At 41.5% G+C, this 27,357-nt stretch overlaps 1 protein-coding gene across 2 annotated transcripts in view; it reads right to left on the reverse strand.

Annotated features, from left to right (window-relative positions):
• LOC120518972 (alpha-(1,6)-fucosyltransferase) overlaps positions 1-27,357 on the reverse strand; it is a 351,289-nt gene that overhangs the window by 323,670 nt on the left and 262 nt on the right. The gene's annotated exons all lie outside the window — the stretch shown is intronic.

Here is a 27,357-nt window from a genome sequence, read left to right on the forward strand (position 1 = left end):
CGTGTCCTGGGTCTTCCCCGGGGCCTCCTCCCGGTTGGACGTGCCCGGAACACCTCACCAGGGAGGCGTCCAGGAGGCATCCTGATCAGATGCCCGAGCCACCTCATCTGACTCCTCTCGATGCGGAGGAGCAGCGGCTCTACTCTGAGCTCCTCCCGGATGACTGAGCTTCTCACCCTGTCTTTAAGGGAAAGCCCAGACACCCTGCGGAGGAAACTCATTTCAGCCGCTTGTATTCGCGATCTCGTTCTTTCGGTCACTACCCATAGCTCATGACCATAGGTGAGGGTAGGAACGTAGATCGACTGGTAAATTGAGAGCTTTGCCTTATGGCTCAGCTCTTTTTTCACCATGACAGACCGATGCAGAGCCCGCATCACTGCGGATGCTGCACCGATCCGCCTGTCGATCTCACGCTCCATTCTTCCCTTACTCGTGAACAAGACCCTGAGATACTTAAACTCCTCCACTTGGTGCAGGATCTCGCCCCCAACCCTGAGAGGGCACTCCACCCTTTTTCGGCTGAGGACCATGGTCTCGGATTTGGAGGTGCTGATTCTCATCCCAGCCGCTTCACACTCAGCTGCGAACCGATCCAGAGAGAGCTGAAGATCAGCATAAACAAACCTCACAATTTAAAATGCTGTTTTCTTGTATGCAACATTTTCATGGCATCATAATGGCCTTTAGGGAGACAGATGGAAAATAAATTTAAACTTGTGAGCCAAAATGAAAGCTGATTTATTAAAGCAGGGCGCCACTGGGTCGGTTAATAGCAGACCCTTAAGGTAGCAGTGCATTTACATTTTTTACACGTGTCCTTAATATTCCACGTGTAGTTTTTCATACTTAAACATGATGTTCTTTGCATAAAATAAAGACTGATGGACAATACCTTCTGAGGTAGTTCACTGTGGCAGCCATTTCAACTTGTTATGGCTGATGCCTCACTTACTTTTGTACTATAAAGCATTTATAGGTGACAAGTGTAAAATCACACTCTCCAATTAATGATAATATTGGAAATATTGATGAGATGTTCAGTGCTTCTGACTGTCCTGGGCACCACTGGAATATCACGCAAGCTGCACTTGAATAATGGCAGTAACGTCAAGTAGTGGTCTCAATCGCCACCTGTGCTTACCAGATAAACTGCAGACACCGAGCATTAACACCACCGGCCAGCGTCTCGCACTGCGTATTCTGGCACTGCCTCTGCCTCTGTGTTAGCACAAGGGTGTGCTTATCTTGTTCACACACTTCTGTCTTTATCTCTCCAGATACTAGTGAGGTTCCATAAAATTTAACCATGAAAAGAAAACGAAATGTGACTTTACTTACTGCTGTTGTGAAAATGTGCTGGCGATCAGGCCACTACTGAGAATAAATGCATCAAGTCTCAAGGACCGTTAGAATAGCACACTGGAGGTCTGGACGTTAAGGAGACAAACGGACACTTGTGTTTTTGTTTGGTTTTGTTTTTTCAAAGTTTTATGGAGTCTTACAAGGTGTTTGTGAATATCATCGTAGCCGCTTCAGACAGGCCACTGGGATGGCACACCAAGTTAGACTGTTCTGGTCCCGTAGTTGCTGTGAACAGCTCTTCATCACCTTCACTAACATGGCATTAATAGAGAAACAAATGTCCTATTTCAAAGAATGGCAATCTGTAGTATATGACTTGCACTTGCACTGATTCCACTTAGAGGAGTATTGATCATATTGTGAGTGATGGAAAACTCTGGCCGTTTTTAGGCTATAAAGCGTAATGAGAGACCCACATCCAGGAAAAAGAGTCTGTTTGCTTGCTACATTATTATTTTTGCAATGGCATTAGCAGAGAGAAAACTAGAAATGATAGCGAGAATTGAGGTGACTGGGCAGAAGGGCAGATAATGGAGAATCAGTAGAACTGTTACAGATGGACATGGACAGCACACCAGCTTGGGCAGATGAAATTTAATGTCAGTAAATGTAACATATTACATGTGGGAAGTACAAATGTTAGGTTTGAATACACAATGGGAGGTCTGAAAATTATGAGAATGACCAGGGAGTCATAGTGGACTCATCACTATCTACAGTATATCTAGAGAGTGTGAAAAAGTGTTTAATAAGGCTAGTAAGATGTTAGGTTATATATCACGATGTGTGGAGTACAAGTGAAGAGAGGTTATTCCTAAATTATATCATGCACCAGTGAGGAGTACTGTAGATAGATAGATAGATAGATAGATAGATAGATAGATAGATAGATAGATAGATAGATAGATAGATAGATAGATAGATAGATAGATAGATAGATAGATAGATAGATACTTTATTAATCCCAAGGGGAAATTCACAATTATAGTGACGCAGACTTACGGCCAACAGTTTGTTGTCCCTGCAGCATTTACATGTCCAAAGTTACATGACCTTGTATTCACATAGAGAACAAGTCCTCCTCCTTTCCGCTTTCTGCAGGTATTTGCGTCTCTGTCCGCTCTAACTGTGCTAAACCCGGGTAGCTCCACGTTAGCATCTGGGATGTTAGTTGTTAGCCACGTTTCATAAAAACACAACAAACTGCATTCTCTGTAGGTCCTGACATTTTTCACCAGAGCGGCCAGTTCGTCGATCTTATTTGATAGTGAGTTCACATTTCCCAGGATCACAGAAGGCACCGAAGGTTTGTAGCACCACTTTCTCGCTAGACGCTTGGCTTTTATCTTAGCGCCGGCACTAGGCAATGTCCAGAACCTAGGAGCCACAGTGGACTGCTCACTATCAGCTATCGATTGGTTTATGGGCAGCTGACAACAAAGCACAACACTTGGCCACTGAACAAAACAATCAGTAAAGTAGTTAAAACACTGAAAGTATTATTCCTGCCTGGGGCAATGCAATGTGGATGGCTGACGAAGAAACCAGGGAGTGTGTTTCATCCTCAGTCAGCATGTTGCATCAATGAGCTCCAAAGTTACTGACTATTGTCAAGATGCGTGATCACACAGTTGCAGATTCGAGTGCGGCCTTGACGGATGTCTACTATCTGCCCTGTGTGCTTCTAATGCCATCTAGGAACAAAGAACTTTCAGTCTTTCAGTCTCTGCAGAGTGGTCTACCGTGCTACCTTAGTTCAGGGCACACCAGGTGAACTAAACCATAAACTTCATGTTTGACTGTCGTCTCCAATGTGCTAGTTAAACTATGCTTCAGTGACACAAGGTGGAAAAAAAATCATTAAAAATAATAATAATAACAGTTGGCTAGAACAATAAAACTTTTAGTCATGCAGGATTGGAACTACAAGTTGAGGTTCCAACTCTCTGCAGTCATAAAGGAAACGTAGGTATCCTTTATAAAACGTTCAGTGTTGCCCAATGTCCAGGCTAAACTCTCCACCACGGCTTGGTCATTCTGGCCACCTAATCATCCCTTATTGGCTAACTGTCTCCCTCTCACTCCTTCACTACCTAATGTGTGGTGAGCGCACTGGCACAAAATCCAGGTGGACGCTGATCATTGGTGGGGGTTCAACTGGCTCCCCACCAGGGATGTGTGACATTAGCAAAAAAATATATCTCAATATTTTCTGGGACTTTGACAATAACGTTAATTAGACATTAATTTGCATCCTTTAAACACGTGTTTATAAAAGTCTCATTGATATAGCTCTGTCTTGATAATAGGATATTAATTGTAGCTTACTAATGAAATTAATGGAAATAACAGTTAAGGTAAACTGATCTTATTGATTTACTTAAAACTGAAGTAAAATAACCCAAAAACATTCAAATCACCAGTCAAAGTATTACTGAGATCAAACAGTGCAAGTCTGAGTAAACCATTTCAAAGAGGCCTACGGGATTTACACAAAAGACCAACAAAACTGTTATAAAGAGAGCCTTTTAAACAGACACTTAACTTTAATGTAAACAAGATCAGACTCCAAAGGGAATAAAAAACTAATCATACTTGAACTACAGGGCCTGAACATTACAGTCTGGATGAACATGAACTGCTCTGCTGAAAGGTGACATGTGTAGAATACAAACAATCTAACATAACATTGTGTAAAAAAACAAAATTCTGTCAAACACTGTACAGGATAAAAGCAAACTATAACATCTGTAAACAAGTTCTGTCATACATTACACAAAGATACAAAAAAACCCAAATCTATAACATTTTTAAACAAGTTATTAACCTCAAGTTCTGTCCAATATTGCACAAAGATATCAGAAAAAATAAAACAATTGTAAAATTCTTCTGAGGGAATTTCAAGTTGTGTGACAGGAACACCAGTCTGTCCACAGCCTCTGCTTCAGAGCAGTACGTCATATGTTAGGACATGACTCCGGTGCTGAAAGCCCACTCACTCCCCTATGTACTTCTTGTGTCTTCCACCTCTCAAGTGGATTTACGTCACTGTACACCACGAGTATCATCGAGGAGCTCTTGAGCTCTTTTTAAGTGGCAGTTTACAGAGACTCACCTTCTCTGAGTTTTTTTTATAGCTGCTAAAATACATTTTTCTTCTTTTTTTCTCCCTCCCTTCTGTCCCTTCTGGCAGGGGTCTGTACGTGTGTTTTAAATAATGAAAGAAAAAAAAATGTGATTTGATATCAAGAATCCCCCTCCCCAACTGAGACGGCTTGCGAAACAAAACACACCTGGATAGGCATATGCTCGTTACAGAAATAGTTTTTTTTTTTTTTTTTGCCTGACATCTACAGGGCTCCATACCAGATCAACTTCACTTCGCAGATGGTGAAACAAGTGAGTTGTCGAGCTGTCTTTAAATAACTCCTGACACAGTCTGCAGATTATTGTCTTTTAACAGTAGAATTACCAGAGCCTACGAAAAATCTGTCCCACCTTAAAACGCTTCGCACCTCTCCGTCAGCGTCTTTTGTCCTTTAAATGTGTTAAGCAGCAAACTTCAAGCAGCCTGCTATCACATCCCCCACTCCGCACAGTTTTCTTAGCTCAAGTCTGTTTACCTGTGTGTCAGTTGCTTAGAGTTGTATAGAGTGAGAAGTCAAGCAAAATGACACCTTTTATAAATAATATATCATTATTTGGAACACTTGCATTTCATGTGTGTTCCGTGTCTACAACGATCTATGTAAACATATCGTTAAAACAAAAACATTTTTCATGTTTTAGTAATAATTGACAAAATGTAGACATGAAGTGTACAATGTGTGCAGCCTGAATTCCAAATATCAAAGAAACACTTTCACAAAAGGTACAAATAGAACAGAACAAATGCACTTCGATTCAAAAATATAACTGTAGAAAAAGAACCCATGTTAGGGTGCGAAACTGACACGCATGCAAGTGTTCCAAATAATGATACAGTATTTATAAAAGGTGTCATTTTGCTTGACTTCTCACTCTATACAAATCTAAGCAACTGACATGCAGGTAAACAGACTTGAACTGAGAAAACTGTGCGGAGTTGGGGATGTGATAGCAGGCTGCTTGATGTTTGCTGCTTATCAACACATTTAAAAGACAAAAGACGCTGACGGAGAGGTGCAAAGTTTTTTAAGGTAGGACGGATCTATAAGTTTTTTCGTAGGCTCTGGTAATTCTAGTGTTAAGCAACATCAGTCTTTTAAAAACCAAACCACCTCCATATAAGTGAGGACGATTCACTTCTTGTAATTAAATTTAAGAACATAGATTACAAGGCTGTTTTATCCCCGGCGCTGTTTGCTCACTCATTTTAGCCAGCTACGTGCTGACCGTATGCAGTATGCCTATGCTTTAGTTCTGCACATGCGCAGTGGTCTGTCCTGTTGGGTTACATGAGACAGTGAATGCGTGGACTCTCAAGGCGCGGTTGTAATTGTTTTTTGCAAAGTGAATGACAGTATTAATTATTTGAGCTTACACACCATTAAAACAACAATTAAAATATTATCATAGACGATACATATCACACACTCTTACCCCCAACTCCCTATATAAAATCTAACATTGTCTTCTTCTTCTTCGACAATAGGAAAAGAAAAATAACCTTGCATCATGGGGCTTGCCTTTTCGTTTTCCATCAGACACTCACTGTGTATTCCTGAGCAAGTCTCTTAATCTGCTAGCATTCCGACTGTAGAAAAATGGAGCATAGTGACTGTTCACCATGTGTATAAAAGGCACATAAATGAGAAACTGTTATTTTAAATACTAACTTGTGACCCGATACACAGTAGGCATTTCAATCTGAATGAAGATTATACCTGAAAGCTGCAATTTGAGACTTCCTAGAAACAGGCACATACCGGCATTGTCCAGTTTAAGGCAACAGCTGACCTGAAAGGGGGTACGTGCATCGCACTCTTGTGCTCATTCACACAGGGGGCACGGGAAGAACAGCCACTGGTGGGGGGATGTAAAACCAGAACGCATGAGGCACCAGCCTTAACCACTGTTCTGCTAGGGAGATTTTAAGGCCGATAGTGAACATTGATTTCATGTTACTGGATCAGCCGATTCCTACACCAATTTTCTTTCATTTCTTTATTCCTTTAAAAAACGTTTTACATTAAGTTACCACATAACCAAACACATAGAGGCCTTCTGTCCTGTTTTGAAGTGCTAACTTTGTTATTTTTAGAATTAAACTACACATCACAGGTGTTAGTTAACCTGCTCATTTAATACTGACAATATGAAACTGAATTGTTCAGTGACCACAAAAATACTAAAATAAATACAATTAATTCAAAATACATATTTTGAATTAATAAAATTTGTACAGAAACTATGTATTCATAAGTCACATAGCATATAAGAAAATAAGGTTCTCATAATTACAAGCTGTCATTTTGTTTAGTTTCTTCTCTAATGTACATAATTTGAAACAATGCTTAATTTAAAAAAGTGCCCATTGTCTAATTAAAAATAAACATATTCTCACACATTAATTCAATTAAATGACATCTGCATTTACACACGGCTTCAATTTAAATCTACATACCCTTTTAGGCTTTAACTATTTGTAATCATTAATTACACTACAGCATCATTTTGCTGATAAAACATACACTTACTGTATTTAGTCAGGTTTAGTTTTTTCATCAGTATTCCAGCTCAACATTCGTAATTCTTGAAGTTTTAATTATAAATACGCATTAACCTTTTAATTATGCAATACTTGTTTCTTACCAGAACGTCTACTGTATGACACACATAGATGAATACAAAGAACAGTACAACTCTTCAAATGGTCATAAGACGTTAACCATGGAGACACATGGCTGCCATGCTGAACACGTTTACAAGGCAAACAGGCACATTGTGCTGTTAAGCTAACAAGCCCATCGATTACTAAGCAGCAACATCAAACGTGGCTTTATCTTTTCTTTTTCTAATTGAAAATGTGCGCTTCTGTATTTGACAAGAGCTGGAGTCGTGAAAAGGTTGCCAGCTAAATAAGGAGCTGCGAATACGTTGCTAACTTCAGTCTCATGGCTCACTCACCGTCCACATTCAGACAAATGGTGTGCACTTCAATTAAACAGCAGAATGAAAAGGTCCAACTGCACAGGATCAATTAAAGGTTGCTTACACAAGATTAGCAGGCATTACTTTTAATTAAATACAAAATCTTAATAAACTATTTATAAAAGTAATTTTTAACTTATATATTTGTTAATTAAAACATTGCAAAGTGTTACGTTAGTGTTATTTTTTTTACTTTTGGAATATGAGAAAAAAAATAAACGGTTGATCAAAACGTTAAGATAATGCATGGGCTCTACTTTTTTTGCATTATATACATAATGTTTTACAAACCATTAGGATGAGGTCCCAAGAACTAAACAGTTTCAAAGCACGTGGTCCAAAAAATACCCAATAGCGGGGGAAACCATTAAACCCAGCTGGTACCAAGGGCAAACAAATAATCTTTGTGCAGAAAAAGTTTTATATATAAAAATGTTCTGTGATACTGTTAAGCTCCAAAGAGCATAAAAGTCACAAACTGTTAGTTAAAGGGAAATGCAAAAATAAACAGAATCCAATGAGTGCTCAAAAGAATGAGAAATAAGGCCAAAAAATCAATAAATAAATAAAACGCATTGCTGAAAAGTCAAGAAAACTCCCTAACAAATTCAAAATGAACTGCCAGGAACTATGGGAGGCCCTTTCGGTTTTACAGAGTGGAGGGCAGTTCCTTGTGGTAATTGGTAGGTGGTCCAGCCTCTTGAGTTTAACTAAAGTAACACTAACATAAATAAATGCTCAGTGATGAACAAAAAGGACACAACACATAGTTTTAAGTCAGCATCACTGTGAGTCAATGGAAATACAACAGTGTGTGTGTGTGTATATATACATATATACATTATATATAAACTGAGGGACAGGAGAGACATCCTCATTGTGGAAAGACAGAGGCAGACAGCACAAACAGGGCATTGTTTCCCCTGGAATGCTAGATGATGGCCCACCTGGGTTGCAGCAGTGCCACAGATTCCCAAAGGTTATCATGGGAACTGGGTTTCTTTGGCTCAGCCCTGTTGGGTTCTGTGGTTGCCGCCAGGGGGTGCTGTGGGGACTAATAAACCCTACTTCGTGGGACTCCCACCTTACCCAGAAGGCCTGCCACAACTCTGGGACCAAGAGCTTTTTGGGAGGTAAGGAGGAAGAGGCAGAGAGAGAGAGAAAGAAGATAAAGAGTTTCTGTGTGCACCCTCTTGCATTGTGGTTGTGTTGTGGGAAATGCTGGCTGGAAGAGTCTCCCACAAAATAAAAACCTATTCTTTGTTAAACTTGTGTCCAGAGCCAATTTGTGTCAGGTGTCTGGGGAACTGGAGAGACCCTGGTAGCCACATTATATATTAGAACACTCTAGACGAGAACAGGCCATTCAGCCCAACAAAGCTCACCAGTCCTATCTACTTATTTCTTCCAAGAAAACATCAAGTCGAGTTTTGAAAGTCCCTAACGTCTTACTGTCTACCACACTACTTGGTAGATTATTCCAAGTGTTTATCATTCTTTGTGTAAAGAAAAACATCCTAATGTTTGTGCGAAATTTACCCTTAACAAGTTTCCAACTGTGTCCCCGTGTTCTTGATGAACTCATTTTAACATAACAGTCTCGATCCACTGTACTAATTCCCTTCATTATTTTAAACACTTCAATCATGTCACCATCTTCTTTTGTTTAAACTGTAAAGGCTCAGCTCTTGTAATCTTTCTTCATAATTCATCCCCTGTAGCCCTGAATCAGCCTAGTCGCTCTTCTCTGGACCTTTTCTAGCACTGCTATGTCGTTTTTGTAGCTTGGAGACCAAAACTGCACACAGTACTCAAGATGAGGCCTCACCAGTGGATTATAAAGGTTGAGCAGCACCTCCTTGGACTTGTACTCCACAGATCATGTTATATAACCTGACATTCTGTTAGCCTTCTTAATGGCTTCTGAACACTGTCTGGAAGTCGATAGCTTAGAGTCCACTATGACTCCTAAATCCTTCTCATAAGGTGTACTCTCGATTTTCCGACCACCCATTGTGTATTCAAACCTAACATTTTTACTTCCTATGTGTAATACTTTACATTTACTGACATTAAATTTCATCTGCCACAAATCTGCCCAATTCTGTATGCTATCCAAGTCCTTCTGTAATGATATAACGGATTCCAAATTATCTGCTAAGCCACCTATCATGGTATCATCTGCAAACTTAACTAGCTTGTTACTTATATTCCTATCTAACTCATTTATATATATTAAAAATAGCAGCGACCTCTAGCACTGACCTCTGCTGGACACCACTCTTAACATCAGCCAGTTCTGATGAGGTTCCTCACACCATCACCCTCTGCTTCCTGTGTCTGAGCCAATTCTGCACCCATCTAAAAACATCACCCTGAACTCCCACTTCTTTAATTTGATGCCCAACCTCATGTGGCACCTTATCAAATGCTTTTTAAAATATACAGTGGGAGCCACGTCAAACAGCCGCCTGGAGCATGACAGGTCCATGACAGGACCATGACAGGACCATGCACGATCCGTGCGGAATGTGATCCCAGCGATGGCGCAGTTAACGATGCCCGCCCCATAAACGCCCCATGCGCTTTCTAAAAGATGGTTGCAATGCTGTATAATCCCGCCAGATGGAGCATTGAATGCTTCAGTTAACTGCAGTGTCCAGGAAGCCCTATACCGTATCTTTAATATACTGTATAGGCAGTTCTTGTATTGTCAACATAGTTTCATAAATAGATGACGTGGTAAAAAACAACAACAAACCGATTAATAAAACAGATTAGTTAAATCACTCAATACACAACCCATGATGATTATGCTATTTATTATTAAATAATGAATTAATAAAACTAGTTAGTAAAATATTTTTATTCTAGACTATAAGTGAAGAAAAATAAAGCAAGTTACAGTAGGCGGTTGATCGACAGCTTGCGTGGTGCAATGCTAAGAACTGCTGATTTCCGATCCGTGCTATATAAAATCATCACATTCAAATATTAACAATTCCCACACACCCTTCCTACATTCACGACATGTGTACTTGTTGCAGTGTACACATCTCTCTGTGCTATGGTTCCTATTACATTAGCACCTGACATTGTACTTTCTTCCCTATATAAATAACATTCGAGTATAGCGTCTCCAAATAAATCACATTCGAGCTATAGCGTCTCCAAATAAATCACATTTGAGTTATAGCGCTTTTATGTGAAAACAGCATTGTCAGATTTGGGGGTGGGTCGTGAACGCGACTGAGAGAATGGAACTGAATTTAAAAAAAGCGAACCTTTACAATTAGCATGCATTTACATATTCGTTTTCAAACAATATTGCATTATTATATAGGAGCTTCCCTGTCTGCCTATCATATAGTGCCTTTCCTTCCTACCTATCTATATATCTATCCCCTTAGCTGTTTTTTATATATCTATTATACAGTGCCTTCCCTGTTTATTTATATATCTAGTGCCTTCTCTGCCTGTCTGTCTTTCTGCCTGATTGCATATAGCGCTAAACTCACTGCTCTGTACTATTCTGTCCCCTGCATGTCCTGGAGTATAAAAGAAACAGCACCATACAGCAACATGTGCGAACTGGCAAGTTCGGGGAAAAAACACGCGGTCACTGATTACAAACCGCAAGATGAATGAAAGAGACAATATATGTAAAAACATCATCGCACTAATGCAATATTATTTGAAAGCGAATAGCGTCAGATCGGGTTTGAATATGCCCGATCTGGCGCTGTTCGTTTCAAATAATATTGCATGTACTGTGCGTTGAAAGTGCTGCACTGAATAAGCTGACTCCTTCTGTAACAGCGTGTATTCAAACCCGATCTGGCGCTAATATTGCATGTACTTAACTATTTTAGAATAAAACATAAATTTGATTTCAGTCAGTCTGTAAGAGCCAGTGTACATTACGGAAGCGTATTAGGGCCACGGTGAAAAAATACGGACACAGTGAAGAAAAAAATCTAAATGTCGAGATTAAAGTCGACATGTTGACTTTATTCTCGACATTTCCACTTTATTGTCGCCAATTATGTCGAGATTAAAGTCGACATTTTCCACTTTATTCTAATAGTTTATTTTGTCAGTAGAATGTCGCAAACTAAACTAAATCTTAAAATGAATGTTTAATTTACTAGATTTTCTCAAACCCGTCATTAATTAATGTAGCACATTAAATGCTTTATATTAAGTGTTCCCGACCCAGTTAAGTTGTGTTTACACGGATTACTGTAGAAACGGAACACACGTGAAATGCGTGTATTCCAAATAATGATCTATTCTTTCCACTCTAAAACTCCACTTCACTCCCAGATAATCAATCAAGGCATGAGCTGGGAGAAGTTTGTGCACGTTTTAAGTCGTTGGGGGGATGGAATAGCCGACTCGGAACCAGTGGTGCGCTGTCAGATCCGGAAATCTCTGCATGACAGTCTCGTGCACATTCTCTTTTAAATTCTTGGACAATTTGGCTTTGCCGTTTGTCCCACTCCAGTTCAATGTAACCCATGGGTCTCAATCACAAAATCAGCCAACACTGTAAACAGATGACACAACAAATTATATACTCTGAAACGTTCATTTGAACATTTAAAAATACAGTATATACAAAAACATAAATATAAAACAATCAACTATTATTGTTAAAGTCAGTCTGCTGTTCAGGATCAAGTTTACGGGGCTTCGTTTAACGTTGAAGCACTAACTGCCAAAGTGCCACCGGTGTGTGTGTGTGTGCGCGCGCTCCGGCATTCGTCAGGTTTGTCTGAGCTGGCTTTAACACAAACACATTTGCGCCAGCAGGACGAAAAAACATTTTAGCACCATCTAACAGTCAGTAATAAGGAGAAGTCAGTACATTCTCCGTTGAGATTTCTCACATTCCACTCCTCCTAAGTTTGTCTTTTAATGAAGTTCTAAGAAAACTAAGAAAAATATTTTGGGTCACTTAAGCACGAAATAGCACGGACGCAAATGATCAAGATTTTAATTGTTGTTGTCATTTTCTCAAACATGATTTTCCAACTTGGCGTTTATAAAGATTTAGACAGACTGAATTTAAGAATGCACCCCTAGTAACCTAAAAAAACACACACACACCGAAGAGCAAAGCGGAGCTGCGCATTCACACCTCAGACCGTCTTTTGTCTTGTAAATGAGGTATCCTAATTCACCTTCCAATCCCCACCAGCACACACACTCTTTGTCTGTACTGTACACTGTTGCTGTTTGTTAGGGCACTTGGTTATACAGAGTACTTTAATGTATAAAACACTAACTTCCTGGTTTGTTTTATTTTAAATATAGCTTATTACCTTATTCAGCAAAATAAACAATGTTATCTTTGTGTTAATTATTAACGTATTGATGTCTTTTAATTAAGGACAAAAATAGACCATGCGCTTGTGTTTAGGACTGCTGAACAGCTGTGTTCATAGGTTTAATCAACGATTTACAAGACAACAGTTAAAGCATTTGTGGATGAGAGGTGTGTGTGTGTGTGCTCCTGCATTTCTCTGTTGGCTTTAACACAAACACATTTGCAGACAGGTCTAAAGAACCCTCCCCGCCAAAAAACACACACAGAGCAATTAGCGCCACGTCATAGTCAGGATTCTCCACTGAGGTTTCTCACCTAAGTTTGTGTTTGCTCTTTTGATGGAGTTCTTAAAACCCAAAAAATTATTTATACTGAGAAAAAATTATTATGGGTCACATAATCACAAACACAAACTAGCACAGATACATATGATCAAGTGTTTAACTATTGTTTTCATTTGTTTCTATGACCAGTAATAATATTAATAATAATTATTATTGTTAGCCCAACTCTTTGACTATTTAAAACAAAGCGTCTCCCATTTTTGCCCATTTACTGTAAGTAGTTGGTTCAAGTAAATGTTTTTTAAATACCCAAACAATCCCCCAACAATTAAAACACGCACACGACTTTAGAAATAAAATGTATTCTTCCAAAACTAGTCAATCGCTTCTTAAAACCGTTCTCACCTCTCCGCCAGTGTCTTTTGTTAATCTAAATGTGCTGATAAAAGAAAAGCTGCAAGTAGCCGGCTATTCCATCCCCCGAACGACTTAGAACGTGCACAAACTTCTCCCAGCTCATGCCTTGTTGGATTATCTGGGAGTGAAGTGGAGTTTTAGAGAGGAAATAATAGATCATTATTTGGAATACACGCTTTTCACGTGTGTTCCGTTTCTACAGTAATCCGTGTAAACACATTTTAAAACAGAAACGTTTTCATATTGTAGTAGTAAATGACAAAATGTAAGCATAAACTATATAATGTATGAAGCCTGAAGTCCAAATATCAAACACTTTCACAAAAGGAACAAATATAACAGAACAAGTATGCTTTTATTCAAAAAATATAACTGCAGAAAAAACCGCCTTAACATGCGACATTGACACTTGTTTATCGCGACTGCCTCCGTAAGCGCAATTGAATCAGCTCCGACTGCGAGTCAGAAGACCGTGAGTTCGATCCTGCACCACTTTGTTTTGAGAAGTAAACTGCTCTTATTCTTACTATTTTAGAATAAAAACATGCATTTGATTTCAGTGTGTAACAGTGTAATTTATGATACTTGTAAAGGTTAGTTTTTTTATTCACTTTTCATTCTCTCAGTCGTGTTCAGGATCCTTCCCTACCCCCCATCTGAGAATGCTGTTTTCACATAAAGATGCGCTGTAGCTCTGCAGTGTACTTGTGACTGCATTCTCGTACCAATGCTTGCGAACTGAAGTGCCTGCATGCAGTTTTCGTGGCATTACACGTCTATTTTTTTGAGCATGCCCATGTCGCTCAAACACAGGAACATATGTTGGTGTACAAGAATAAAAACAAGTGCACTTTTATTCTAGACTATAAGTGAAGAAAAATAAAGCAAGTTACAGTAGGCGGTTGATCGACAGCTTGCGTGGTGCAATGCTAAGAATTGCTGATTTCCGATCCGTGCTGTATAAAATCATCACATTCAAATATTAACAATTCCCACACACCCTTCCTACATTCACGACATGTGTACTTGTTGCAGTGTACACATCTCTCTGTGCTATGGTTCCTATTACACTGAATGAGCACCTGACATTGTACTTTCTTCCCTGTTTAAATAACATTCGAGTATAGCGTCTCCAAATAAATCACATTCTAGTATAGCGTCTCCAAATAAATCACATTTGAGTTATAGCGCGTCTTTATGTGAAAACAGCATTGTCAGAGGGGGGTTTCGTGAACGCGACTGAGAGAATGGAACTGAATTTAAAAAAAGCTAACCGTTACAATTATCATGCATTTACACTGGCTCTTACAGACTGACTGAAATAAAATGTATGTTTTTATTCTAAAATAGTTAAGTACATGCAATATTAGCGTCAGATCGGGTTTGAATACACGCTGTTACAGAAGGAGTCAGCTTATTCAGTGCAGCACTTTCAACGCACAGTACATGCAATATGTAGGCATATTCAAACCCGATCTGGCGCTATTCGTTTTCAAATAATATTGCATTAGTGCGATGATGTTTTACATATATTATCGCTTTCATTCATCTTGCGGTTTGTAATCAGTGACGCGTGTTTTTTCCCCGATCTTGCCAGTTCGCACATGTTGCTGTATGGTGCTGTTTCTTTTGTACTCCAGGACATGCAGAGGACAGAATAGTACAGAGCAGTAAGTTCAGCGCTATATGCAATCAGACAGACAGAGAAGGCACTAGATATATAAATAAACAGGGAAGGCACTGTATAATAGATATATAAAAAACAGCTAAGGGGATAGATATATAGATAGGTAGGTAGGAAGGAAAGGCACTATATGATAGGCAGACAGGAAGCTCCTATATAATAATATAATATAATATTATAATTATAATAATAAAATATAATGTTAAAATCACGTGATTGCAACTCAGCGCAGCTAAATTGCTGGCGTGTGTTAACGTGTTCTTGAGAACAAAGCGCCATCTAGTGGTGGAACCAGGTAAATGAATAAATAGGGCATGAATGGGCGTGTTTACTGTGAAATCTTGACACGCCTTCTATCAGTAGAGGGGGGGATCACGGCGTGCATAGGGCAGCCGTACGCCATTCGCACGCCATTCACACGGCCGCGGCTATTTGACGTGGCTCCATCTGTATAAATAAAATACAAAGTCATCTAACTCATTCAGCTACTCACTTTTTCCCATTTGCACATATTAGCCACAGCAGGTATCCGCGAAGAAAAGACAGTTTGATATTTCAGTATTCAGGGGTAAAAAACAAAAACCAACAACAGAAAACCTAAATAACCCAAAATCTCAGAAACACCTTGATGGATTTGGTTGAACTTTGGTGATGTTATAGAAAACGCCATTTCATTTGTCAATAATTTTTTTCTTTATCGATATTTATTATTATTTTGCTACCATTCTTGCTCTGTATTGTGCTGAGAGCATACTTTATACAAATGAAGGATTCAGTAGAAGTGATGACTGGCCACGCAAATAGCACCGCTAGCCAATCAGGTGCACAGACAAATGAAGACAGGACGGTGGCCCCCTAAAGAGTTGTGATCATGTTGTGAAATGGAAAGTGGAAGTTCAGCAAAACTCAAGGAAGATGCAAAGCTCAATGGCTAGCGAGTGCTTGTTTTTGCTGTTGACTGCTGGCACTCTCAGACATACACCAGCTCACGTCTTGGTTATCCACTCCACTCCACTCCGTCGACCTCCAGCCCCCAGTCATGGTGCTCAAGTTAGCCATTTTTGACTAACTGTAAGTGGGCTGCACAGCCATTGGCAGGATACATCTGATAACAGTAAAGGGCCGTCTGTGTGTTTTCTGTTGTCAGTGCTACAAGTAACAGACGCAGCTTTTAATTCTGCGTGTGCTTTTGACACACAGCTCATCAGAAGGTCACAGTTGAAAAACGAAAAAAAAAATATGTCACCTGTTTCCAGCATACTCTCTGTTCTCTTTCTCTATTCTTGTTTCGTTTTTTGATTCATACTGACATTTTATGTTACACTTTCTATGAAATCAGTTAAGAACTTTTCTGGCAGAGCAAACAGCCACTGGAAGGTCAATAGCTTTGTATCCCTGAATCGCCACAGGATGAACTTAAGCATCGTGAATATGTCCAACATCACCAAGACAATGGAGTCTCAAAGCCTGAAATTTTTACAGACCTGTCAATAGCATGGAAGTGTGACCAGCCCTGACGCTGGTGTAGCTTTAAAAAGTGAGCAGAGTGGCACTTGTCTATCTATCTATATGACGCTGGAACATCTTTGTCGTTGTCATAAAACACTAACGTTGTTATTTATTTTTTTGAACATTTTTTCTATACGGTCATTAGAAGGTTCAGTTCTAACAGTTTAGTAGTTGTGATGTGCTGTGTTGCACACATAAACATGACTGGACACTGAAGGTGCATTTTAGTGGCTGCTGTAAATGTAATAAATGTGCTAAATTATATATAGATATGACGGATACATGAAACAAACATTAATGGGGGTCTTTTGAGAAAACACGGACCGGATCTGGGCTGCAGGCCTTGAGTTTGGCACCCCGGCACTGATTAATTATTTGGTGTGGCAAACAGGCTGCCCTAGGAATAATACCAGGAATTTATTATCCCACTGGTACACATTCAAGGTAAACAAGAGGTCTCCATTGGATCAGGAGTATGGAGGGAGTCCAACGCAGCCATCTAGGAATGAAAACTGCTCCTACCGAGATGCTTGTTCTCTTAATGGCTGACAACATTTCAGTGTGGTACCAATTAATAAAATGTCAGCAATGCTCTTTATCTGATATGATAAAGATCAGGAGCTTAAGGTGGTTGTGGGCCACCTAATACCCCAACACACAAAAGAACACAATCAGCAGGCATCAATAACTCCCCACCAGTATCACACCAAGAGTCAAATATGACACATAGGCAACACATCGGGAACTCTGGTTTTGTAAATTGGCATCAAAGTGGAACAAAAATCCCAGTCGTCTTTCTGAAGCTCAGTGCTTTAGAATGTAAAAGTGTCCACAAAAGGCACTCTGACCTGTAAGGTTCCTTTTACAGTATATTGGTGGACAAGTTAATGCTGGGAATGCCTGAACTGTTAACTGTAATTTGCATGTGCATCCTGAATTACTTACCTATTCCAACATTCTCTCAGCACACATTAGCTCAAATACAAAGCAACATTGGCCAAGGCTGACTACCTCAACTTCGATACCTCACGTCTTTCCATAAACTTTTCACCAAACCTCATTCCCAAAATACATATTGCATTGATTCCTCCTTCTTTCATCCCTGACAGGGGACTGTTTTCGTCCTTGCAAGCCTGTGCGTTGTGGACGTTGCCCTGGACACAGACAGGCAGACACACTCATGTCACCCAGCACACATTTATTCTCCATTATTCTTTTCACAAATCAATGTTCACAAGCCCCAATACCCCTCAGTCCAGGCCAACACAATGCCTTCTCCCTCTTTGCTTCTTCAGGCCGCCTCCTGCCTCCTCCAGAGACCTTGTCCACTCTTCCACCCGACTCTTGTCCTCTTCTGAAGGGAAGTGGCCCCTTTAAATAAGCACCCGGATGTGCTCCAGGTATGTTCCCGGCAATCTCCCACTGACACGCCCCAGTGTGGCGGAAGTGCCGGCTGTCTCCCCGGAAGCACTCCGGGTGTCCCTGTTCCTCTTCCCCCCCAGCACTTCCTGGTGTGGCGGAAGTGCTGAGGTCCAGGGTCTTCCAGGTATTAGGGTCTCCCGGCGGTAACCCCGGGTCCCTACAGGGTCGAGCTTCCCAGATATTTACCCGTGGCCCCCAGGGTGGTCACCCCCTCGAGGTCTGGAGGAAGCACAAGCCCTCCTCCAGTATTCTCGGGCATCCCAGCTGGGTACCACCTCCATCCGGGTACCACAGCATGTACATACTTACTTCCCTTATAGATCATAGTCCTCTCACCGTTACCATAGTCAGATTTTGTTGCCCTACTATCCAAACATTGCAATGAATTCTGACCCATGCATCTTGTCTCTCCCTCAGTCTCACCATTTTTCAACCAACTCCTCATCTAAGACCACTTTGTACAATGATCCTCACAAACTGACACTTCCTTGAAAGTCATATTCGTCTGCTTCAAGACCACAACATACTGATAAGGAGGCGATCTGTGCTCAGCCCTCAGAATCGCGTTGTTCCTGACAGCTACAAATCTCATGATGCTCGTCAACCATGAGGTGGTCAAGTACTGGAATTTGTGGGAAATCACAAGCTTGAGAGCTTTACAGGCTATAGCATAAGAGCTACGATATTTCATCAGTAGGATATTACCGATACCCCTGCCCCTTTCTTCATATCAACACGTCTGTTATGTTCATATTTCCCTCCCCATACAAAATAGAAGATCTTTTTTACTTATAAATCTACCAAGCCCTCTGGGTTAATATCAAATACAGGCAGGGTGGCGAGACATCAGCCTTAACAGCCAGAGCCTTACCAAGAAAAGAGAAATTTCTTTTTTCTACAATCCACTCGTCTCAATGCTTTCCACCATATTTCTCTTACCAGTACCTTCCTTGAAAAAAATGTAATCCTAAAATTCTGATACATTCCTGATTTATTTGAGTGGAGGAGGGCGACACTCAGGAAGTATAAGGAGGAGGGCGACACTCAGGATTGTGGAAACTACAGAGGGATAAAGCTGATGTCACACACAATGAGAATTTGGGAAAGGGTTATAGAGAGAAATCTTACAGGACAGACCACCATAGGGGAGGAGCAGTTTGGCTTCATCCCAGAGAAAGAAACAATGGATACAGTCTCTTCATTGAGACAGCTGATAGAGAACCACCGAGAAAAATAGAAAGCACTGCATATGGTGTGTATTGATTTGGAGAAGGCCTATGATGAGTAACACATCAAGAAGTCTGTAGGTGCATGAGAGAAAAAGGAGGGCCAGAGACGTGTATGAGGATATGAATAAGGGAGTGAGGACTCAGCCTAAATGCAGTGCTGAGGTAACAACAAGACAAGATCCCAGTTAGAGGTGGTCTGCACCAGGGATCTTCTTGAAGTCCTTACCTCTTTGATCTGGTTATGGATTTGTTGAATTGTGGTATTAAATACCAGTCCCCCCAGTACAAGGCTTTGTGCTGATGACACTGTGTCATCAGAAGCAACAGAAAAGAGGAAGCTGAAGAATGGAGAAGGGCTTTAGAAGATAGAGGGTTAAAGATAAACAGGAAGAAGACAGGATATCTGAGGTTTAATGACACTCAGGGTTCAGTCCGTTCAAGTACCTCCTAAAGATGGCCTGAGTGGATAATTACTGCGGTGTTCACAGGATGTTCCAAAATTCAGAAGAATATCATTGTTTAGTTCTGTATGCTAGTAGTAACTGAGCTCTCTTCACATGAAACATAAATTCAAAACCCTGGATAGAATATGGGATTAGATAGCGAAGTCTCACATTCACAATCCATGCATTTCAAGCAAACACTTTGCTGAAGACATGACTAATAGTGATAACTGACTAAATATTGTCAAGAATGACATGCAGAGAGACATCAGCAAATTGTCTAATATGTGCCTGGGAGACAGTTTTAGGACTAGTCGACTTGTAATTGCACCCTGAACCACAGGCTGGCACTGTCTTATAATGCTTCTGCTCTTAACTCCTGTAGATCTGGAAACCAACAAACTGAGGACATATGACATCACAGCTGTCTCCTGGTCTGCTGGACCTGCCACTTTCGCTCCTTCCGCCACCGTAAGCATCACCACTGCCATCTTTCGCTAAGCTACTGTTAGACTTGCATCTGTAAAGACGTTTCTAAATTGTGTTTTTGTTTTGTAATCCATAATGTTCAGGGTGCTTGCCTGAGGCTGACCCAACCCTTTCTGTGTGACCTCGCATTTTACAGTGTGCATATTACAAAAGCAAATCACGCTTTCTTCATGTTAAGTATATCTTCTAGAAGCTGGTGGGATACAGGATCCGATGGGTATGTGGGTTCACAACAAGAGATTTTGTTCAACATCATTTTTAATGATTCATTAGAACGTGTTAACAGAATAAACTTGCGGGTGTCAGTTTGAGCATTGGGATGTCAGACCTTACTTACACTTTAATACTAATCACTGCACTTCAAAGTGTGTCTTTGGATGGGTACAATTCTCTTTTAAGTTAATATGTTTTATTTGTTTTCTATGTGTCTCCTGGGTAAGCACCTAGCCGCTCTCCTCGGCATTACCACTGCCTGTACCAGTGCACCAGTGAACCACTGAAGGAGAACAAATCTCCGTCCCACAATTAAAAGGATGGCGTCCCCACAGCCCACCTTTCATTGATGTCAAATTCTTTCACTGACACTGCGGCCAATACGCCCCACTCAGACACACAGCAACATCCAGAAGCTGTCACATCCAAGGGTGATCTTTCACATTGTCAGCTTAGAGGGCCTAGCAATGCCACCGTCACCCAATTCAAAAGACACAATACAGTGGAACCTCGGGTCACGAACATCTCGGAACACGTACAAATCGGGTTACGACCAAAAAGTTCACCAAACTTTTGCATCTGTTCATGACCACATACTCGGGTGACGAACAAGCCAGTTTCCCTTCCAGTTCGTACGCGCAGATAATTTCTGCACGTGTTCAGTCTATCCCTGTACATTGTTCTCAGTTAGACGTGCGTGCATACAAGGTTAGTTTTCTTGGTTGTTTATGGTTAGTTTTGTATAAATTAAGGATTTTTCAAATTTTCATTTTTTTTCCCTGTGCTTAAATACTCATTACAAAAAAGTGTTTACAGCGAGCGGTTCGTAAGGCTATAGCGTGAACTCTTGCAATGTTAGTTTTCTCTGTTCAAAGTTTTCTCAGTGTTATTCAATGTTTTTACATTTAATTTACTATTACACTGTGCATTCTATGGTATAATTAACTATTTATGTGCTTAAAAATCTTTAAAAATATACATTTACATACAGCTTGTACAGTCCGGAATGGATTAATTGTATTTACATACAATCCTATGGGGGAAATTAGTATGGGTCTCGACCAAATCGGGTTGCAACCAAAGTTTTGGAACGAATTACGGTCGTGACCCAAAGTTCCACTGTACTCCTAAAACTGGACACTACCAAATAGCTCTCAGAAAGACAGTGAACAATGGGGGTTTGAGAGGGCTCATGGGGATCGTCCAACCCCTTATTTCCACATCAATTTCACTTCTGATGGTTTAACTAATTTCTGTTTATCCTATTTAAATGTCCTATCTCATCCCCTGGCAAAAGAAATGAGAATTTGAGAGAACAAATATGAATAGGATCTAATTTACTAATATGTGTGCTCTGTGATTGAGGGACATCCCGTCCCAAAAAGAGTCCTACACTGTGTGTTTGATCCTGCTTAGGTGGCCAACCCCACTAACAGACATGAAATGTGAAAACTGAAGGGTGACAACCTGAAAAAGCCGGGCAGGCTAAAGGCAGACCTGAACAGGGGCTAAGTCCGGACACCATTCAAAAACAGAAGTGAACATCGGGAATACAGAAAAGGCAAGCAACGCTCCACAGAGGCTGGAAATTCACATTGACATGAAACTAGCAAAGAGTTTCAAGAGTAAGATGTGCGACTTGGGTAGCAACTGACAAAGTATGGCAAGCTAGCAACACAACGGTGGGGGGGCTCTGAATACCTGATGCTTGCTTAACTGAACATCTGAGTGCAAAGTGAGAATGCTGCTACTACCGCGCTCCTTCCAACTGTCCTAAACGTGCGCTCATCAGTGATAAGCACTGCTGCCACCTTGTTGCAGCATTCTGGGCACAAATTCTGCATTGGTTTGCGCTCTGTAAGGGTGTCCCTTGTCTGGATATCCTGATTGTACACATGTAGGTTAAAAGTAATCATTTTAACATAGGAGTGACATGTTGGGTTCAAACTCGTATTTGCTTTCTGTCTGTATGAAGTTTCCAGGTTTTCTTCCTTTCACATTCCCAATGGCACACAGGTTAGGCAAACTGGTGACTCTGAACTGGCCCTGTGTGTATGAGTGGCACTGCGCTACAACGGACTCTCATCCAATCCAAGGCTGGCACCCAACGCTACTGAGATAAGCTCCAGCCCTGCGTGGCCCTGAACTGCACTGAGCAGATATTTTTAATGTTGCGAATGATCTTGAACTTTGTCTCAATGCTTTAAATTGGATTATTTACTTTTTAAAGTGCCCTTTAATGAAGGGTGCCATATTAAATGATGACCTCTTCATTCATCCATTCTTTAATTGAGGGACACAAGTAATACAGCTGGAGTCAAAGTAGTGGTCATCAAGGAGTGCAGGACACCCAATTCAAGCCAAATGCAGTTCCCATAGTGCTGCACAATCCTCAGAATATGCTGCACTTCTGTCTAAGGGGGTCTCAATTTGGGGGGCTTCAGTCTGTCAAATTTATAAGGAGATCTGGTAGGCAGTGCTGATATGGTGTTCTGCTAACCTTTGTTTTACATAAGATGTCATTTCCATGTTCATGCACACATTGCTCATTTGATATTTTTGCTAATTATCTGTAGTATATGTTTATGTCTGTATTGTATATTTGATATTTTTGGTAATCATTTACTTTCTGTTAAGTTTTTATTTATTATATATTGTTATACGTGAGCGAGTCGTGAGTATTTGCGTGACATTATGAAGATAATGACACAGAAGCCAGCACTGGGCGGCACCACCTCTCTCCTTTCACTTCCATCATGGCCATGAAGAATTTGCCTCTTCCACCAGTGGGCTTTTTAAGGAATCGTTTTGGTGGAGGTCAACATTCCACAAAAGACATCTCTAGAAGCGTGAACAGAAAGGCACTAAAGGACGCCCAACTTCCACAATAACTGGACTGACATGATGATCTCCTTTCCCCCCCCAAATCTTTTGTTTTTATTGAACAGAGTACTGGCAGGTCCCACACACTTTATTCTCTCCTTTTTGTCATTTCTCATTACAATACATATATACATATTGTGACAGGCAGCCGGGTCTCATACACAGCCGGGACGCCCCTTTGACACCCATGGGCTATACCCTACGTTCCCTGGACAACTTGGTGGCAGCCCCCCTGGGTTGCATCGGGGCCACAATGGTGGAACACTGGAGCTCATCTCTGTTGGGCTCCATGGCCACCACCAGGGGGAGCTGCATGGCTTAACGAGCCACACCCGGAAGTGCAGCCTAAAATAGGTCAACGAGTACCTGGAGCACTTCTGGGGGTGCTATAAAAGGAGCCCGCAGCCACTACTCTAGGCGCTAGAGTTGGGAGGAGGAGGAGGACGACGACTGGGAGGAGTAGTGGAGGAAGAAGAGTGTGGTTTGGGGTGATTTCCTTTGTGTGTAGTTTTGGGACTGTGTTGGGCCTGTGGGACACGGGGAAGACGTGCCCCAAGGCTGAAGAAAAATAAAAACCCTTTTTCATTTATTTCTACACATGCCTCCGTTGTCAGTCTGTGTCGAGTCGATGCCTATATAGTGCCTTTGCCACAATATATATGTTTTCTTTGTTAATTATATACTACTAGCCGAAGCCTGCCATAGCGTACGGCAATGTAAGAATAGGAATGGAAAACGGTGAGAAAGGAATTCAGTATAACAAAGGCTTAGGAAACCACCGTCGCAGTATAATGAAAATAGCAAGGAGCGAAACCAATGCCAATGGTCGAGAGAGTACCTTCCTGTAGCAGGCTACGGAAAAAAAACATAGACATATATAGACAGATGCCGCATTCACTGTGTTGCCCTGTGGACACGATAAGTCAGTGCGTCCGCCCTATTGCGAGTGGTAAAAGTGCCATTTAAACTAATACAGGTAGACGCGGAAACCGGGTTTTCTGATGAAAAAACAATAACGTTTACAACAATATCGTTTCCATACAACAGCTTTTGGCGAATCGTTTACATGCAATTATTTATATCCATTTATACACTAAATGCGTGCATATCCCATAATCTTAGAGTTGGTGGCCGTGGCTCTCTGTCTTGCTTGCCCTTAGTTAGAGTTGGTGGGCGGGGCTCTGTGAGTTGGCGATCGTGGCTCGCTGTCTTGCGTGCCCTTAGTTAGAGTTGGTGGGCGGGGCTCTGTGAGTTGGCGATCGTGGCTCTCTGTCTTGCGTGCGGTGTAAAGTCAACGTGGCTCAGAGGTGCATGTGGACTTTGCACAGGAAGCGACTGAGGCTGTGTTTGGTGAGTTGTTGCGTTCCTCGAGAGCGATGCTGGACTCGGGAGGACGGTTACAGTTGGCGTGCGTGGCTCTGTCGTGCGTATCCCATGAGGCGGTAGGAGGGTTAGAGTTGGCGGGCAGGGCTGTGTCTTGCTTGCGCTCACTGTCTTGCGTGCCCTTAGTGAATTTTATATATATATATTCTGTACATTTTTCGCATTGACATTTTGTAGCTCCTGTCTTTCAGTTGCTCTGCTTATTCCCCTGTTTTATGGAGTGGGTGGGTTTTCAACATGAACTAATGAGAAGTTAAGTAAATTACCCCTTTAACTGGTGAACTAAAAAGATTACAATATGTAAGATTTTGAGGCAACTCAGACCCTTTCTTCAGGTAAGATGAGCTGCCTCCATAGCTTGCACATTGTAATGTGTTCAGTTAGCTAATAAAAGATGTCATTTTGCTTGACTTGTCAAAGCATCCATAATGCCTAACACAGTTCAACACCCTACTACTACTACCAACATGAATTAACTAACAGTGTGTCCATTGATGAGTAGCTTTTATGTATTTATTTCTTTCTTGTAGTTGTTTTAGACTTCAAACTCTGAGGTTCTGGGTTCAGATCCCACTTTTGACACCAATGTGTGAGCCTGAGCAAGTCACTTCACCTGCATGTGCTTCAAATGCCAAAACAAAAAAAATGAAACCAATTGCACTTCACATGTTGTAAGCTGCCTTGGATAAAGGCTTCAACCTTATAATGAAAATACTAACTGTGACTCTTGACCAGCCAGACGAGGAGATCCTGGCAGGTAACAGCCGAAAAATAAAAACAGCAACCAGCTGCCAATCCCATTCTACTCAACAAACAGGATGATAATGGAAAGCAATTTTATGTCATTTCTATCTGCTGGAAAGCAGTAATGTGATCAGACAAATAGCCTTTGATGCTTTGTACAAAATGTGAAAAACAGAGGACCTGAGTTAAGTGCAGTGCATGCAGGAAGGGGCAAGAGATACTTTGTTGTCTTTCATGTATTATTATTACTGACAGTACTCATATTAAACAAATCCTGATAAAAAGCTTTTCTTTTAGTTATGTAAGCAACTGCCCAGACCCCAAGGATGGACTGGAGTCCAGGAGTGTTTCTCGCTTTGCACCCATTGCTGCAGCCCCATGCCTACTAAATGTATGTAACTTTTCAGACAGTGTATTTTAAAGATTCAGCCCTTCTAAGTATTCAAACATTACCACACTCTTAATTTATATAGCAACTTTTATTAATGTGCACCACATTACTACACTCTTAATTTATATAGCAACTTTTATTAACGTGCACCATCCCCAGAATCATATAGCATCTAAAAGTCAATATGCTACATTTCTTTGACAGTCCTTCTGTATTAAATGTGAAATCATTATGCTATAAAAAGTGGCTCCATGCCACTGCTACCCAAATATCATTTATCATTTTAAATCTAACACATGCCTTAAGTGGGGTTGCAGTCTTAGCCCAGCGTGCTCTTTTTTGGGGGTCAGTAATGGCTGGTAACGCTGGTCTTCTCTCTTCTCGACACTTAAGCACATAAACGGTGAGCCTGGAAAACGTCACATTTTACCATTTTAAAAAAAAAAGTTCAGATGCATGGATAACAGGATCGTGTCAGGCCCTCATTAAATGGTCACATACCGCCGCCCAGCATCGCTAAGTCAACTGCCAACTAGTGCTATACTCCAAGGTGTTCGGTGGCACTGCCTGGTTACCCTGGCCTGGCTCTTGTTGTTTTAGCTCCCCCTAGCAGAGCATCACCGTGATGAAGCCGGGTTCAGCTATAAGCTCTAGCGGAGTGCCAGTGCCAGAAGCTTGCAACGCAACTCAAGTCCCCAGCAAGAGCTCCACGGGCTTCTGCGATTACGAGATCTCGACTTCCACTGAGCGCCTAGACAGCCTCGGTCTCTCCCCCTCTCTGTCTCTCTCTAGGGACTGTGGTGAGACGCGGGCACTGAAGCGTGGCATCGGATCGGCACTGACTCGTGCCACAGGGTGCGACGGGGGTGCGTTAAACAGCTGGTTGGTGACAAGAGACAAAAAATAAACTAATTAATTAATAAACACATAAAACCCCTTCAAGAGGTTCTTCTCTCCGTGCCAGGGGCACGCATTACCCCGCGTAGCCCGGACCGGCCAACCGCAGAGATCAATGGACTTGGTGAGCGGAACCCGGCGAGCGGGAGGTGACAAGCACTATTACCCAATCCCCCCCCACACCCCCGTTAACGTGCATCTGCGCACCTGCCGCCGACTCTCTCCGCAGCCCCCCGGCTTGCCTCGCACAACGCTCGCTCTCTGCTGTTACCTAAAGACGGCTTCTCCCGCTTCAATCCCACTCAAGATGCAAAGGCGGCCGAAGCTTTCAAAACACACACACATGCACACTCGCAAGAACCGATCGGCGGCTAGCAACCACGAGGAGGGGAGAATCTAACGGGATTCAGTCGTCCGAGCACAACGGCTGCCTTGTCCGTTATCCGCCACTGTCAGCATCCTGGCGACAGCAACAGGCCGGGGGGATGCGAGCCCAAGAGAAGCCTCGGAGCTAGGCGCTGGCAGATCCTGAGGAAAGCG

The sequence above is a fragment of the Polypterus senegalus genome, chromosome 18, assembly GCF_016835505.1.
Source record: "Polypterus senegalus isolate Bchr_013 chromosome 18, ASM1683550v1, whole genome shotgun sequence".
In the NCBI taxonomy this organism is placed as follows: Eukaryota; Metazoa; Chordata; class Cladistia; order Polypteriformes; family Polypteridae; genus Polypterus; species Polypterus senegalus.